Raw genomic sequence first — 15139 nt, forward strand, 5'->3', positions numbered from 1 at the left:
AAACTTCACAATTTATATAATGTATATTTCTTAAACAAATAAACAAATATATTAACCCTTTATAAGTTAGTATTATAGACTAATCATATAATACTTCTAACACCATATTGCTTCCAGTAGAGGACTAACACGACGCGAGACTTATATAACAACTGACTTAAAGAAACAACAAGTATTATACCTTAATTTCACATGAGTTAAAATTAAACATGACGCTACAGATGTTTTGACGTGGAGAGGTGCCTGGAGACTGTCAACATTACCTGATCAAAGACACCTGTAGGGACCTGAAATTTGACAGGTATCTACCCCGTCTCTCACACACCCAAAACATCTGTATTTACCACCAAAAATAAATCAATGTTTTTTTCTTCAAAATTAGACCAATAATAAATTTAATACAAGGCTAAAAAAAAGAAGAAGAGTGTTTTAACCTCATACATACACTTTTGATAATAAAGGTCAATTGTATAAACCATTATTATCGATGACACTGACCCTCGACGCTGTAGTTGCCTGTAGTGTAGTAATGTAAGGTACTGTATTATTAACCTAACACTGATCTAGAGAGAACACACACCCTGGCCATTGGTTCATAAGCTAAATAAAGTCAATGTGAAGAATAATAAATCGTCTTTAAATTTAAATATTCTCACGAAACTTTTTCCTTAGTAACTTATGATAAATATTTCCTTCTCTAGAGATTTAGTTTTAGTATTGTGAAAAGAGTAAAATTTTAATGAATAGAAACCAAAAGGCCATCTAGCTGTTCTCTCCAGGTATACGACACTAATTGGACTTGTTGAATACCTGTTTGAGTATACCTGAGAGTTGTACTGTGTGAGACTTAAATTTATTGATGTTATAAGTTGGAGTTGTGTTGTTGAGTTGAGCTGTGTTGCTGATATTGTTGTGAGTGTTGTTGATTAAACGTTTGTAAGATTATACTCTTTGTTTTATACACTATTTGATGATAAACACATACATACATACATGTGTGTGTGTGTGTGTGTGTGTGTGTGTGTGCATTACATACTATAAATAAACTCATTAGTAACTATAAAGATCATGTATATCGTGTATAATACCCGTAAATATGTACATAATATGTGATAATGTCTACTAACACTATACATATATACTCAATCGGTATAAGTTAAGAATATAAAGACAAATAATATAAACAGTGACTGAGAGAAGGAGCCATTGTCTTCAGCCTTACTGGACCTATAACAAAGCCTTCAGTGGTAGAGAATAGTTTAACACACCACGTAACTAGCAGGAGAAGAACCTCCCCTCACCCCCCCCACACACACTCAGCCCCTCTCCCCTCACTCACCCCCTCTCTCCCCCACCCCCCCACCCACCCCCCCCCCACACTCACCCCCCTCCTCACTCACCCTCCCCACTCACCTCCCCACACTCACCCCCTCTCCCCACACTCACCCCCCTCTCCCCCCACCCACCCCCTCTCCCCCACCCACCCCTCTCCCCCCCCCCTCACTCCCCCTCTCCCCACTCAGTCCCTCCCCCACCAGCCCCCACCTCTCCCCACCCCCCTCTCTCCCCCCCCCTCCCCCACCACCCTCCCCTCACTCACACTCAGCCCTCCTCCCTCCCTCCTCCCCCCCCACCCTCTCCCAACCTCTCCCCCACTCACCCTCCCACTCACCCCCCCTCTCTCTCCACTCACCCCCTCTCCCTCACTCACCCCCTCTCCCCCACTCACCCCTCTCCCCCCACTCCACCCCCTCTCCCCCACTCACCCCCTCTCCCCACTCCTCACCCCTCTCCTCACCTCCACCCCCTCTCCCCTCACTCACTGGATCCTATTACTGTACATAACACCAATTCCACTGATCCACACAACTGTCATGGCGGAAAAACGTCTTAGTGACTATTTTGGAGGATACTCGAACACTTGTAGTAGTAGTAGTAGTAGTAGTAGTAGTAGTAGTAGTAGTAATAGTAGTTACAGAAGAACACAATCCTCCATTGAGTGAGTGTGTGTGTGCGTGTGTGTATGTGTCCCAGAGAAAATCCATTTTAACGTGTAATAACTTGAGGGAACAATCATAGGCTGAGCTTATACTGTAACACTGTCAGAATATTACATTCAAGTCACCTACGATTGTCTGTCAGTGTATTTAGACTATCAGTATTTCACAACGTCACTAAGTTATCCTACTCTCCATGATATAACCCAAGAGAGGAGTGGGGGAAGGGAGAGGAAAGGGGGGGGGGATTCTATTGATTAGCGTCCGTCCGTCTGTCTGTCCTACCAAAAAGTTATGAACAGGATTACCAAAAAAAATAAATAAATAAATCATCGTAAAGTAATGAAATCTTTCGTATACATCGTTCAATTTCCCAATTACATTGTTCAGTTATATGATCACTTCTTTACATTATATCCAATAGATTTAGTTTGTTTTTGACGAAGATTTACGAGACAAGACGAATGAAATGATAATCTCTGGAACACACACACACACATACACACACACACACACACACACACACACACATACACACTATTAATAAATTTTTGAGGAGGTGAAGGAGGGAATGGGAGGGACGGAGAGGGTAGGGGGTAGAAGGAATACTTTACACACTCACTCGTGGAGACGTCACACACTCATGGAGGCGTCACACACTCACACTCATGAAGACGTCACACACTCATGAAGACGTCACACACTCATGGTGGCGTCACACACTCATGAGGCGTCACACACTCATGGGGCGTCACACACTCATGGTGGCGTCACACACTCATGGAGGCGTCACACACTCATGGAGGCGTCACACACTGGAGCGTCACACACATGGACACACTCATGGTGGCGTCACACACTCATGGAGGCGTCACACACTCATGGAGGCATCACACACACTCATGGTGGCGTCACACACTCATGGTGGCGTCACACACTCATGGTGGCGTCACACACTCATGGAGACGTCAAACACTCATGCGTCACACACTCATGGACGTCATGGAGGCGTCACACTCATGGAGACGTCACACACTCATGGAGGCGTCACACACACTCATGGGGCGTCACACACTCATCAGACGTCACACACTCATGGAGGTCACACACTCATAGAGGCGTCACACATCATGGAGGCGTCACACACTCATGGAGGCATCACACACACTCATGGTGGCGTCACACACTCATGGTGGCGTCACACACTCATGGCGTCACACACTCATGGAGGCGTCACACACTCATGCGTCATCGGTGGCGTCACACACTCATGGAGGCGTCACACCTCATGGTGGCGTCACACACTCATCACACACTCATGGAGGCGTCACACACTCATGGTGGCGTCACACTCATGGGCGTCACACACTCATGGAGGCGTCACACACTCATGGAGGCGTCACACACTCATGGGAGGCGTCACACACTCATGGGGGCGTCACACACTCATGGAGGCGTCACACACTCATGGAGACGTCACACACTCATGGGGGGCGTCACACACTCATGGAGACGTCACACACTCATGGTGACGTCACACACTCATGTAGGCGTCACACATTCATGGGGGGCGTCACACACTCATGGAGACGTCACACACTCATGGAGGCGTCACAAAGGGTAAACCATCCCAGATTTGGTGACAGCCGCTGGTCGTTATTGTGTCACCTGTATAAACACATTACCTGGTTGACTCATCATAACAAAAACTTAATGAATTCTTTTCCTCTGAAGACACCACGTATGGCTGGACCTTAATGAACTTGAACCTAAAATTAACATTAAATAATACTGAGAAAAAAACTAAAGGTAATATTCAATGAATTAAAAGATTAAATTATTGAATTGTAAATAAATAGACATAGAATTTAATTAAAGGTAATACTAATGGTAAAATGTTCTCAGTACGCTTCCAGTCAGTCACCTGTTGTGTTTCAGAAGGGAAGGGGTTAAACCAGTGTGTTTCTAACTTTAATCTTATCATAGCTTCTGTAGATTGGGTACTAAACATTAATACATCTCTTCCTCTCTCATAAAAAGTCTGAGCAAGTAACCCTGAGAGACTGTAAACCGCAATAAGCTGTAAATTAGACCATTTTAAAACTCTAAAGTAGACCTAAGTTTTTTTTTTTTTTTAAACCCTACCTAAACTATTGTTAAAATTTACTCCCTATTGTTTTCTCTAAATAATACTTTACAAGGTGTGTCTAAAACCCTACATAATAAAAAACAAAAATATAACGCCTGATGATGATGGTGATGATGGTGATGATGATGATGATGATGATGATGATGACATAAGCAAGAGTCATGTGTTATTTGATCTACCGAGACAAAAATGGTCTCTCACTGTTACTTGGTCGACATCCCATATTTACTGCACGGGAAGGAAATTTTGGGGGAAGTTTATGTATTTGTCTTGTGTGTGTGTGTGTGTGTGTGTGTGTGTGTGTGTGCGCGTGTGTGTGTGTGTGTGTGTGTGCGTGTGTGCACGGTAATATCCTGTTTTATGGTTCTCACAATAAAACAAAAACAACTTCACAGAGGTTTATTAACACCTTTCAATCACCTGTCCTTGAGAATGTGATTCTAGCATGGATCAGCAGCAGCAGCTTTCTCTTGGAGGCTCTTCTCTCTCTCTCTCTCTACCTCTTCCTTTTATCACGTCTTGTTTATCTGTCCTAAACCATCATTTATCTACTGTTCCCCTCTTGCATCCCCTATCTTCCTGCGGGATAGTCCTGCTCCTTTTTTCCATGACATGACGTGACCGGTCCGTGTCAGGTATGTGGCTGCCAACTCCGAGCGCTCCAGTTTCACTCTGGTCATTCCGAGTGATGGATGTGGGACGTCCACGTCAGAGTTCTCCAGCGGCAGCCCAACAGGAAAAGGCAGCGAGTACCGCACACGCATGATCAACACCATCATCGTTCAGAACGACCCAGACGTACAAGAAGTTTGGGACGTCGCACGTACCATCAAATGTGACTGGGTCGACAACTTCATCAAGACTGTGGCTTTTAATCCCTTCTCAGTTGGAATGCTCGACGCTCAAGAGGTCCGCTTTGAGGGCGACCAAGCCATCGAGTGCTGGATGGACTTGTTACAAGGACGCTGGCCCGACACCGACGACATTGACTCAGTAGTTAAAATCGGCGAGACGCTCTCCCTGATGATATATGCTCGCGACAATAACGGCATGTACGACGTGAGCGTCAAAGATTGTTACGCTTACGGGGGTCCTGACTATGACAACATAAACACACCGAGCATCCAGCTGACTGACGAGCAAGGCTGTGTGCTGAAGGACAAACTCATCAGCCCTTTCTACTCCAGCCGCCAGGAGGACAACCGAGGGGAAGTTATTGTCACTTACGCTTTCATACAGGCCTTTAAGTTCCCAGATGTTATGGATGTTTACATGTCTTGTAACATAGAAATTTGCAAAGGAGATTGTGATAACGTTTGCGGATCCTCTCCCCCTGTCACAACGGAAGGACCTTACCGTAGAGGCAGTACATTATTTGGTGAGGCCATCACTACTCTGGCCCCCACCACCACGCCCTTGTGTTACCCGGGATCCACCGACCCGAGGTGCGCTGGACCTACCATCCCTTTACCCACCGTCCCTAGTGTTCCGAAATGCACTCCAGGTTCTCAAGATCCCGAGTGTCAGGTTAAATTCCCCCAACAGAGTCGTCCTTCAACCTATGTCTGCGGTTTTGGAAGTAAAGATCCTCGCTGTTTACCGACAACCACACCTATTCCTCGACAGGGTCCATATATCAGTTCCACTCCTGCCCCCCCTCCAAGTAGGCCGCCCTTCCGCTGTACCCCGGGGCTGATAGATCCTCGATGTCCAGCGCCCACTACATCCCGTCCCTCTTGTTATCCTGGATCTACTGACCCCAGGTGCCCCAAACTTACTACCCCTGCCCCGCTCCGTTGTTACCCAAGTTCAACTGACCCCAGTGCTAAACCCACCACTACCCCTGCCCCGCCCGTTGTTACCCGGTTTCAGCATTTTGATTGCCCCAAACCTACCACCTGCCCCACCCGTTGTTTGCAGGTTCAACCCCGAGCCCAGGTGCCCCAAACTTGCTACCCCTGCCCGCTCCGTTGTTGCAGGTTCAACTGACCCCAAATGCCCCCAAACCCCACCACTACCCCTGCCCCGCCCGTTGTTCCGGGTTCCTTGAACCCCAGGTGCCCCCAAACCTCCACTACCCCTGCCCCGCCCGTTGTTGCAGGTTCCTTTGACCCCAGGTGCTAAACCCTCCACTACCCACACCCCGCCCGTTGTTTGGGTTCAACAGACCCAGGTGCTTTGGCCCTCCACTACCCTGCCCCGCCCGTTGTTACCCAGGTTCAACTGACCCCAGGTGCCCGGCTTTTACTGCCCGTGCCCCCGCTCCGTTGTTGCAGGTTCAACGGCCCGGGTGCCCCAAACCCACACTACCCTGCCCCGCCCGTTGTTACAGGTTCAGCAGACCCTGGGTGCCAAACCCCACCACTACCCCTGCCCGCCCGTTGTTGCCGGGTTCGCTGACCCAGAGTGCCCCAAACCTACTACCCCTGCCCCGCCCGTTGTTATCCAGGTTCAACAGACCCCAGGGTGCACCCAAACCCCACCTACCCTGCCCCGCCCCGTTGTTATCCCGGGTTCAGCAGACCCCGGTGCTTTGGCTTCCTCCACTACCTGCCCCGCCCCGTTGTTACCCGGTTCAACTGATCCCAGGTGCCCCAAACCCTCCACTACCCTGCCCCGCCCGTGTTTGCCCAGGTTCAACTGATCCCAGGTGCCCAAACCCTCCACTACCCCTGCCCCGCCCGTTGTTACCCAGTTCCTTTGACCCCAAGTGCCCCAAACTTACTACGTGCCCCGCTCCGTTGTTGCAGGTTCAACTGATCCCCAGGTGCCCCCCAAACTTCCCACCACTACCCTGCCCGCCCGTTGTTACCCAAGTTCAACTGACCCCAGGTGCCCCAAACTTACTACCCTGCCCCGCTCCGTTGTTGCCCAGGTTCAGCTGACCCCAGGTGCCCCCAAACCCTCACTACCCCTGCCCGCCCGTTGCTGCCCAGGTTCCCAACCGACCCCCAGTTGCCCCAAACCTTTTGCCCCTGCGCCCGTTGTTACCTAGGTTAGCTTCAGTCCCAGGTGCCCAAACCCACCACTACCCCTGCCCCTTGGGTGTTATCCAGAGTTCCTTTGAACAGGTGCCCCAAACCCTCACTACCCCTGCCCCGCCCCGTTGTTACCCAGGTTCCAACAGACCAAGGTGCCCCAAACCCTCCACTACCCCTGCCCCGCCCGTTGTTACCCAGGTTCCAGCTGATCCCAGGTGCCCCAAACCCTCCACTACCCCTGCCCCGCCCCGTTGTTACCCAGGTTCAACAGACTTCCAGGTGCCCCAAACCTCCACTACCCCTGCCCGCCCCGTTTGTTACCTAGGTTCAACTTCAGTCCAGAGTGCCCCAAGCCACTCCACTACCCCTGCCCCTTACGTTGTGCCCCAGGTTCAACAGACCCAAGGTGCCCCAAACCCTCCACTATCCCTGCCCCGCCCCGTTGTTACCCAGGTTCAACTGATCCCCGGTGCCCCAAACCCTCCCCCACCCCAGCTCCTCCTCGCTGCTTCGTGGGTTCACTTGATCCGAGGTGTCCTAAACCTCGTACACCCAAGCCCCGCTGTTTCCCGGGTAGTATTGATCCTAGCTGTGTTCAACTCACCACCCCGTCACCTACCACAACAGCTGGTCCTATATGCTATGAAGGTTCCCCAGATCCTCGCTGTCCTCGGCCCATATCTGGAAGTGCTGTTAAGTCTAATTTCATAGTTACTCCTTCACCTTCTCAATCTACTGTCAGGCCTACGACCAAACGTCCGAAGTCTTCTCCTAGGACTGCAGTCCCACGTCCAAGGTCTACTCCTAGACCCAGACGCCCTAGGCCTATTAACAAACGCCCAAGGCCCACCCAACCTCAAACACCTAAACCTACCACAAACCAGCCAGACCTCGTTCCCGCACAGAACTTCCAGTTATTCCCAGTAACACAAACTACTCGACGTCCCACCACCCCACGCCCCTCCCCTACCCAGGCGCCAGTCCAAAAACCCACCCCACGCTCTGGACCTAGAGTTCCTGGCCCCGTACTCAAACCCAAACCCGCAACTACGAGACCAAAGCAAGGCAAGCAGTTGTTGCCAGCGCCGGCACAGCCTAAACCTGAGCCAACTGGGAAAGAATGGGAAGGAGAATCTCGGTATCACGCCTTCCACAGTTTCCACTTCCAGCGCGGCGATGGACGGCGAGGTCGAGTCTTCGGTGATCGCCTTAAAAGAGAAACCGAAGACTCCTCCCCGAAGTCCAGGTCAGCTCGATCTCCCAGTTGGACACCGGCAGGAAAGAGGCCGCTTATCGAGAAGGTGCCCATAAGACTGTCTCGTGCCCTCTCTGTTGTAGCCCCCAGTGATCTCCCTTCCCCTGTCAACAATCTCCCAGAGGCCCAGCCACAGACGGGGATAACCTCGGTCTACACTGATCCTCTGGGCGCAGTCTGTTTCCCTATGACCGTGTTCGCGCCCTCCATGTTAACTCTCCTCTTCCTCCTCCTGTTGTCCACCACGGCAGCTCTCGTCCTCTACATCCGCCAGCGAGGATCTTATGACGATAGCAAGTCTTGGTACGACCACTAGTCTTACGTTGTCTGCATCTCGCTCCGCACCCTCCGCTCACCTGTTGTCCTTAAATTACTTGTTACTGAAATCCGTTAGTGCGTAGTGAACAAAATGCGTTACTAAGACAAACGCTGCAACAATTTGTATATTGGAGATAAAAATTTTAACACGTTATTTTTTGTTCTTTAATCATTACGTCACAAACGTTATATATATATATATATATATATATATATATATATATATATATATATATATATATATATATATATATATATATATATATATATATATATATATATATATATATATATATATATATCATAGAATTTGACTAGTCCAAATACTATGTAAGATACTGGTGTGAAGTTCTGTAGTAATTAGTTGATCTAGAAGTTCATTGTCACTAGTTTTTCCTTTTGTTTACGCTTATGTAATAACAAGTATTAGGATGATAATACCGTGATAATCATACCTTTATAATCATACCTTGATGACAATACCCTGGTGGTAAGTAAATAATCGCGAGCTCCGTCTTATGCTTCCTGCAGCATCTACGGTCACTTTAAGCCAACAATTTAATCCCTTAAGTTTGTTATCACACTCTTCTTTGCTTCTCCATCACGCTTTGTTTTCGTTATGGCCATATTAATTATTTTTTTCTCTATATATATCTTTGTAATGATGATTTGTCTGTATGACTGTTGGTAAACCTCTTGCTCGGCCCATCACTACGGACCTTGACCGACGCCAGACACACACGGTGACGTTCCTTCTAATACTTTCCTTTCATGTTGAGTCTACATAACAGGTAAGTCTGATGCTCTTAATTTTATTCTATCCTTTTTTTTTCTGTGAGATATATCTTAGCTAAACAGATCCTTAAGGAGATGAGACATGACTCAGATACGTGCTGGTGGAGCCAAGTGTTGACAGTCTCTCCCCGCACAGCTACGTCCGGGCTAACTCCGGCCAGACCTCATACACCTTCACCATCCCCATGACGGGCTGCGGCACCAGGACCTTCGATAACGACGACGACGACAGCACCGGCTTCGAGAACATGATCATGATTCAGAACGAGGAGTTGGTGCAGGAACTGTGGGACACGGCGCGCAAGATTACCTGTGATTGGTCGACGAGGATGGAGAAGCTCATTACCTTCCGCCCCTTCGCCGTCGACATGCTACAGGCCAAAGAAGTGAGGTACTCGGGGGACGACATTATGTGCTGGATGGACATTCAACTCGGGAAGGGGCCGTTCTCTAACTCTCTCGATGGCATTGTAAAGATGGGTGAGGAGTTATCAGTCGTGATTCACTCCAAGGATGGTGGGTCAGAGTTCGACATGCTGGTCAAGAACTGCTTCGCTTATGACTCAGAGGACATGGAGGATGAGAGGACGACCAGACTCCAGCTAATCGACGAAAAAGGTTGTCTCTTAAAGCCAAAGCTGATGAGTCACTTCACCCGCACCCTCGACACCGGTACAACTGGGGCCGACATCATTGCCTACGCCTCTCTCTTTGCCTTCAAGTTCCCAGACAAGATGGACGTGTATTTATCCTGCGAAGTGGAACTGTGTAAGGGTGGCTGTCCCAAAGTGTGTGAAGACCCTGAGTCCCGTTTATACTCTACCACTACTCCACGCCCGCCTCCCATTAACCCATGTCTTACAAAGCCTAACTTACCTCAGTGTTGCGCCAAGAATCCTAATCATCCTGCCTGTACCACCACCACACCGAGACCCGATCCTTGTGTAAGGAGTCCTGGATCATTCCAGTGCTGTGTTAAGAATCCTTCTCATCCACAATGCCCCACCACCACCACACCAAGACCCGATCCTTGTGTAAGGCGTCCTGGATCATTCCAGTGCTGTGTTAAGAATCCTTCTCATCCACAATGCCCCACCACTACCACACCAAGACCCGATCCTTGTGTAAGGAGTCCTGGATCATTCCAGTGCTGTGCTAAGAATCCTTCTCATCCACAATGCCCCACCACTACCACACCAAGACCCGATCCATGTGTAAGGAGTCCTGGATCATTCCAGTGCTGTGCTAAGAATCCTTCTCATCCTCAATGCCCCACCACCACCACACCAAGACCCGATCCTTGTGTAAGGCGTCCTGGATCATTCCAGTGCTGTGTTAAGAATCCTTCTCATCCTCAATGCCCACCACCACACCAAGACCCGATCCTTGTAAGGAGTCCTGGATCATTCCAGTGCTGTGCTAAGAATCCTTCCCATCCACAATGCCCCACCACTACCACACCAAGACCCGATCCTGTGAAAGGCGTCCTGGATCATTCCAGTGCTGTGCTAAGAATCCTTCTCATCCTCAATGCCCCACCACCACCACACCAAGACCCGATCCTTGTGTAAGGAGTCCTGGATCATTCCAGTGCTGTGCTAAGAATCCTTCTCATCCACAATGCCCCACCACCACCACACCAAGACCCGATCCTTGTGTAAGGAGTCCTGGATCATTCCAGTGCTGTGCTAAGAATCCTTCTCATCCTCAATGCCCCACCACTACCACACCAAGTCCCGATCCTTGTGAAAGGCGTCCTGGATCATTCCAGTGCTGTGCTAAGAATCCTTCCCATCCACAATGCCCCACCACCACCACACCAAGACCCGATCCTTGTGTAAGGAGTCCTGGATCATTCCAGTGCTGTGCTAAGAATCCTTCTCATCCTCAATGCCCCACCACTACCACACCAAGTCCCGATCCTTGTGAAAGGCGTCCTGGATCATTCCAGTGCTGTGCTAAGAATCCTTCCCATCCACAATGCCCCACCACCACCACACCAAGACCCGATCCTTGTGTAAGGAGTCCTGGATCATTCCAGTGCTGTGCTAAGAATCCTTCTCATCCACAATGCCCCACCACTACCACACCAAGTCCCGATCCTTGTGAAAGGCGTCCTGGATCATTCCAGTGCTGTGCTAAGAATCCTTCCCATCCACAATGCTTTAGCACTACCACCAGTCGATCCTTGTGTAAGGAGTCCTGGATCATTCAGTGCTGTGCTAAGAATCCTTCTCATCCACAATGCCCACCACTACCACACAAGACCCGATCCTTGTGTAAGGAGTCCTGGATCATTCCAGTGCTGTGCTAAGAATCCTTCTCATCCTCAATGCCCCACCACCACCACACCAAGACCCGATCCTTGTGTAAGGAGTCCTGGATCATTCCAGTGCTGTGCTAAGAATCCTTCTCATCCTCAATGCCCCACCACTACCACACCAAGACCCGATCCTTGTGTAAGGAGTCCTGGATCATTCCAGTGCTGTGCTAAGAATCCTTCCCATCCTCAATGCCCCACCACTACCACACCAAGACCCGACCCTTGTGTAAGGAGACCTGGATCATTCCAGTGCTGTGCTAAGAATCCTTCCCATCCTCAATGCCCCACCACTACCACACCAAGTCCCGATCCTTGTGAAAGGCGTCCTGGATCATTCCAGTGCTGTGCTAAGAATCCTTCCCATCCACAATGCCCCACCACCACCACACCAAGACCCGATCCTTGTGGAGGAGTCCCAGATCATTCCAGTGCTGCCACAGAACTTTCCCCATCCACACGCTCCCACCACCACCACCACACCTGTAAGACCCGATCCTTGTGTAAAGTGAGAGTCCTGGATCATTCCAGTGCCAAAGTTAAGAATCCTCTCATCCTCACCACACTACCACACCAAGACCCGATCCTTGTGTAAGGAGTCCTGGATCATTCCAGTGCTGTGCTAAGAATCTCTCATCCACAATGCCCCACCACCACCACACCAAGACCCGGATCCTGTGTGTGGGTGAGTCCTGGATCATTCCAGTGCTGTGCTAAGAATCCTTCTCATCCTCAATGCCCCACCACCACCACACCAAGACCCGATCCTTGTGTAAGGAGTCCTGGATCATTCCAGTGCTGTGCTAAGAATCCTTCTCATCCTCAATGCCCCACCACTACCACACCAAGACCCGATCCTTGTGTAAGGAGTCCTGGATCATTCCAGTGCTGTGCTAAGAATCCTTCCCATCCTCAATGCCCCACCACTACCACACCAAGACCCGATCCTTGTGTAAGGAGTCCTGGATCATTCCAGTGCTGTGCTAAGAATCCTTCCCATCCTCAATGCCCCACCACTACCACACCAAGACCTGACCCGTGTGTCAGGGACCCTGGATCCACTCAGTGCTGTAACAGGAACCCTAGCCACCCGCGCTGTGTGACGGAGGCGCCCTGTTCTGGCCCCCGTGACCCCCGCCCACAGTGTCAGCCCACTACACAACCACCCTCTACCACGCCTAACCTAGAGAACCACGCCTTCCATGCCTGGCAAAACCGCCCAAGTGGAACTCGTCGTCGTCGTCCCCCGTATGGTACACGACTGAGCCCTGAAGTATTGGCAGAGCTCAAGAACCAGCCTCGACGCCGCCGTGACGTGGCCCTCCCCCCTCCCCCTCCACCCCAGAGGAACACGATTTCCATGGTACGAGGGTTCCGCGTTGTAGGTGCCAACGACCTCACCTTCCCCACGGCTCCCGTGTCCCGCCAGGCCCACAGCGTGTGTCTCCCGACGGCCTCCTTCACCATCGGCCTTCTGCTCCTCTCTCTGTTATTGATCACCGCAGTGCTGGTGGCTACGGTCACCTGCCTCAGGCTGAGATCCATGGCACCTTCCAAGTCCGTAGAGGCAATGAATCCTTACTACAAACAGTAAACGACCTGGCCTGACCTGACCTGACTTCTCCTTCCCCCGGCTGCTGGATTCAGCCGGGGGCGGGGAACCTGTCATGCTCCGACCACCCACGCCCGCCTGGCTGCTGCTGGCACTAACCTTGTGGGCGATGGTGGCCGCCTCCCTGCGTCCTGTGCAGGCCACAGGCCACACCCGGCCCGCGGGCCACATTGTGCCATCACCTCCCCACACCACCGCCACCTCATACCGGTCTGTGCTTGTGGTAGCCATGAGTGAGGTTGCCAGCAGTGGTGATAACTGATCATAATTACTGTTGACAACTTATGAATGTGATAAATTCTTGTTACTTTTTATGTCATCATTCTGTAGTAGAATTCCACCTGTGTTTTGCGGGCTAACTGTCTTAAGTGCTTTAGGGGTGAACTTTTTATTTACTATCTCAGCTGTGACCCGAGACGCTCTATGTTGACATACCGACAAACACTCCAGGACCCGGGAGGTTACTAAGCTGTCTGAGTGCCACCCTCGGCACCACGCGTCTCTACGCTGCCTTGTACAATGATCGCCTATCTGCTTTTGTAAAAATTCGGAATTAAACTTGATGTCATATAAAGTGTGTCTCAAACCCTAAACTAAACCTTTAGCTAAACCAAATGATAATTTAACCCCTTGAGGAAGATGACATTCCTCTGAGAATTAAGATCTTGTAGTGTAGACGATGGCTTGACTTGTCGTCCTCAACGGGTTCAGTTATTGTTATCAAGGAGTTAATAAGAGTGTGAAGCTCTTGCCTGGGATGGTCGACCAAGTAACTAAGACGAGAAAATAAAAAAAAGCAATAAACAAACTAAGTAGATGATGATAATGATGATAATGATAATGATAATGACATCCATCAACAGTGCTGCTGATACACTTCAGTAAACTCAACCTCAAGTAATGACACACACACACACACACACACACACACACACACTCACACATTACATCATTGTTCTCATAACTGTTCTAAACAAAAGCCTTAACTTAAAAACAAAAACAATCTCTCCTTCCCTCAACAAAGTAAACAAATAAAAACAAATAAAAAACAAGAATAAATATTTAAACACTAAACGAAGATGATCATTTAAAAGTGAACACCTGAACCTCAATAAACAATAAGAATTCCATTAAACCCTAAAAAAAATAATGCATCCAAACTTAAAACTGTAATAGTCTCTGTAGTAAGATAAAACCTCTCCTCTGTTGTCAAGAATTAGGTGTCTTCAGAACTCGACCAGTGTTGATGTTATTTACCTACAAGTCTTTTAAAATTTTATCTACTCAAATACTTTAAGATATTTTGTCTAACTTAAAAACAAAATACTCAGACTTGGTAGATGGTCTTTGAGGCACTTGAAACTAAAGAACTGGTGGATAGTGCTTTAAAAGACCTCTCTCTCTCTCTCTCTCTCTTCCTTATGCCGACTGAAACACCTAATTCTACATCAACAATATTTAACCCTTGTAAACAATCACCTGAGAGAGAGAGGCATCGCTCGTACACCTGAAGGAGCCAACAGCTGACTCTGACGCGCGAGGAAGTAAGGTAAGTCTCCTCCACAGGTAAGTTAGAGAACACACCTTAATTTTTCTATAAACTCTTTGAAAATTTATTATATATCTGGATAAAGTCTTTGAAAATGTATTTAATATCTGAATAAACTCTGAAAATTTATTAAATATCTGAATAAACTCTTTGAAAATGTATT

General features: G+C 48.9%; 1 protein-coding gene across 2 annotated transcripts in view; it reads left to right on the plus strand.

Moving 5' to 3' along the window:
• The window catches only part of LOC121866368, a 107976-nt gene that overhangs the window by 58855 nt on the left and 33982 nt on the right, over positions 1-15139 (plus strand). The window lies entirely within an intron of this gene.

This window comes from Homarus americanus, unplaced genomic scaffold (assembly GCF_018991925.1).
Source record: "Homarus americanus isolate GMGI-L3 unplaced genomic scaffold, GMGI_Hamer_2.0 scaffold16430, whole genome shotgun sequence".
Classification (NCBI taxonomy): domain Eukaryota; kingdom Metazoa; phylum Arthropoda; class Malacostraca; order Decapoda; family Nephropidae; genus Homarus; species Homarus americanus.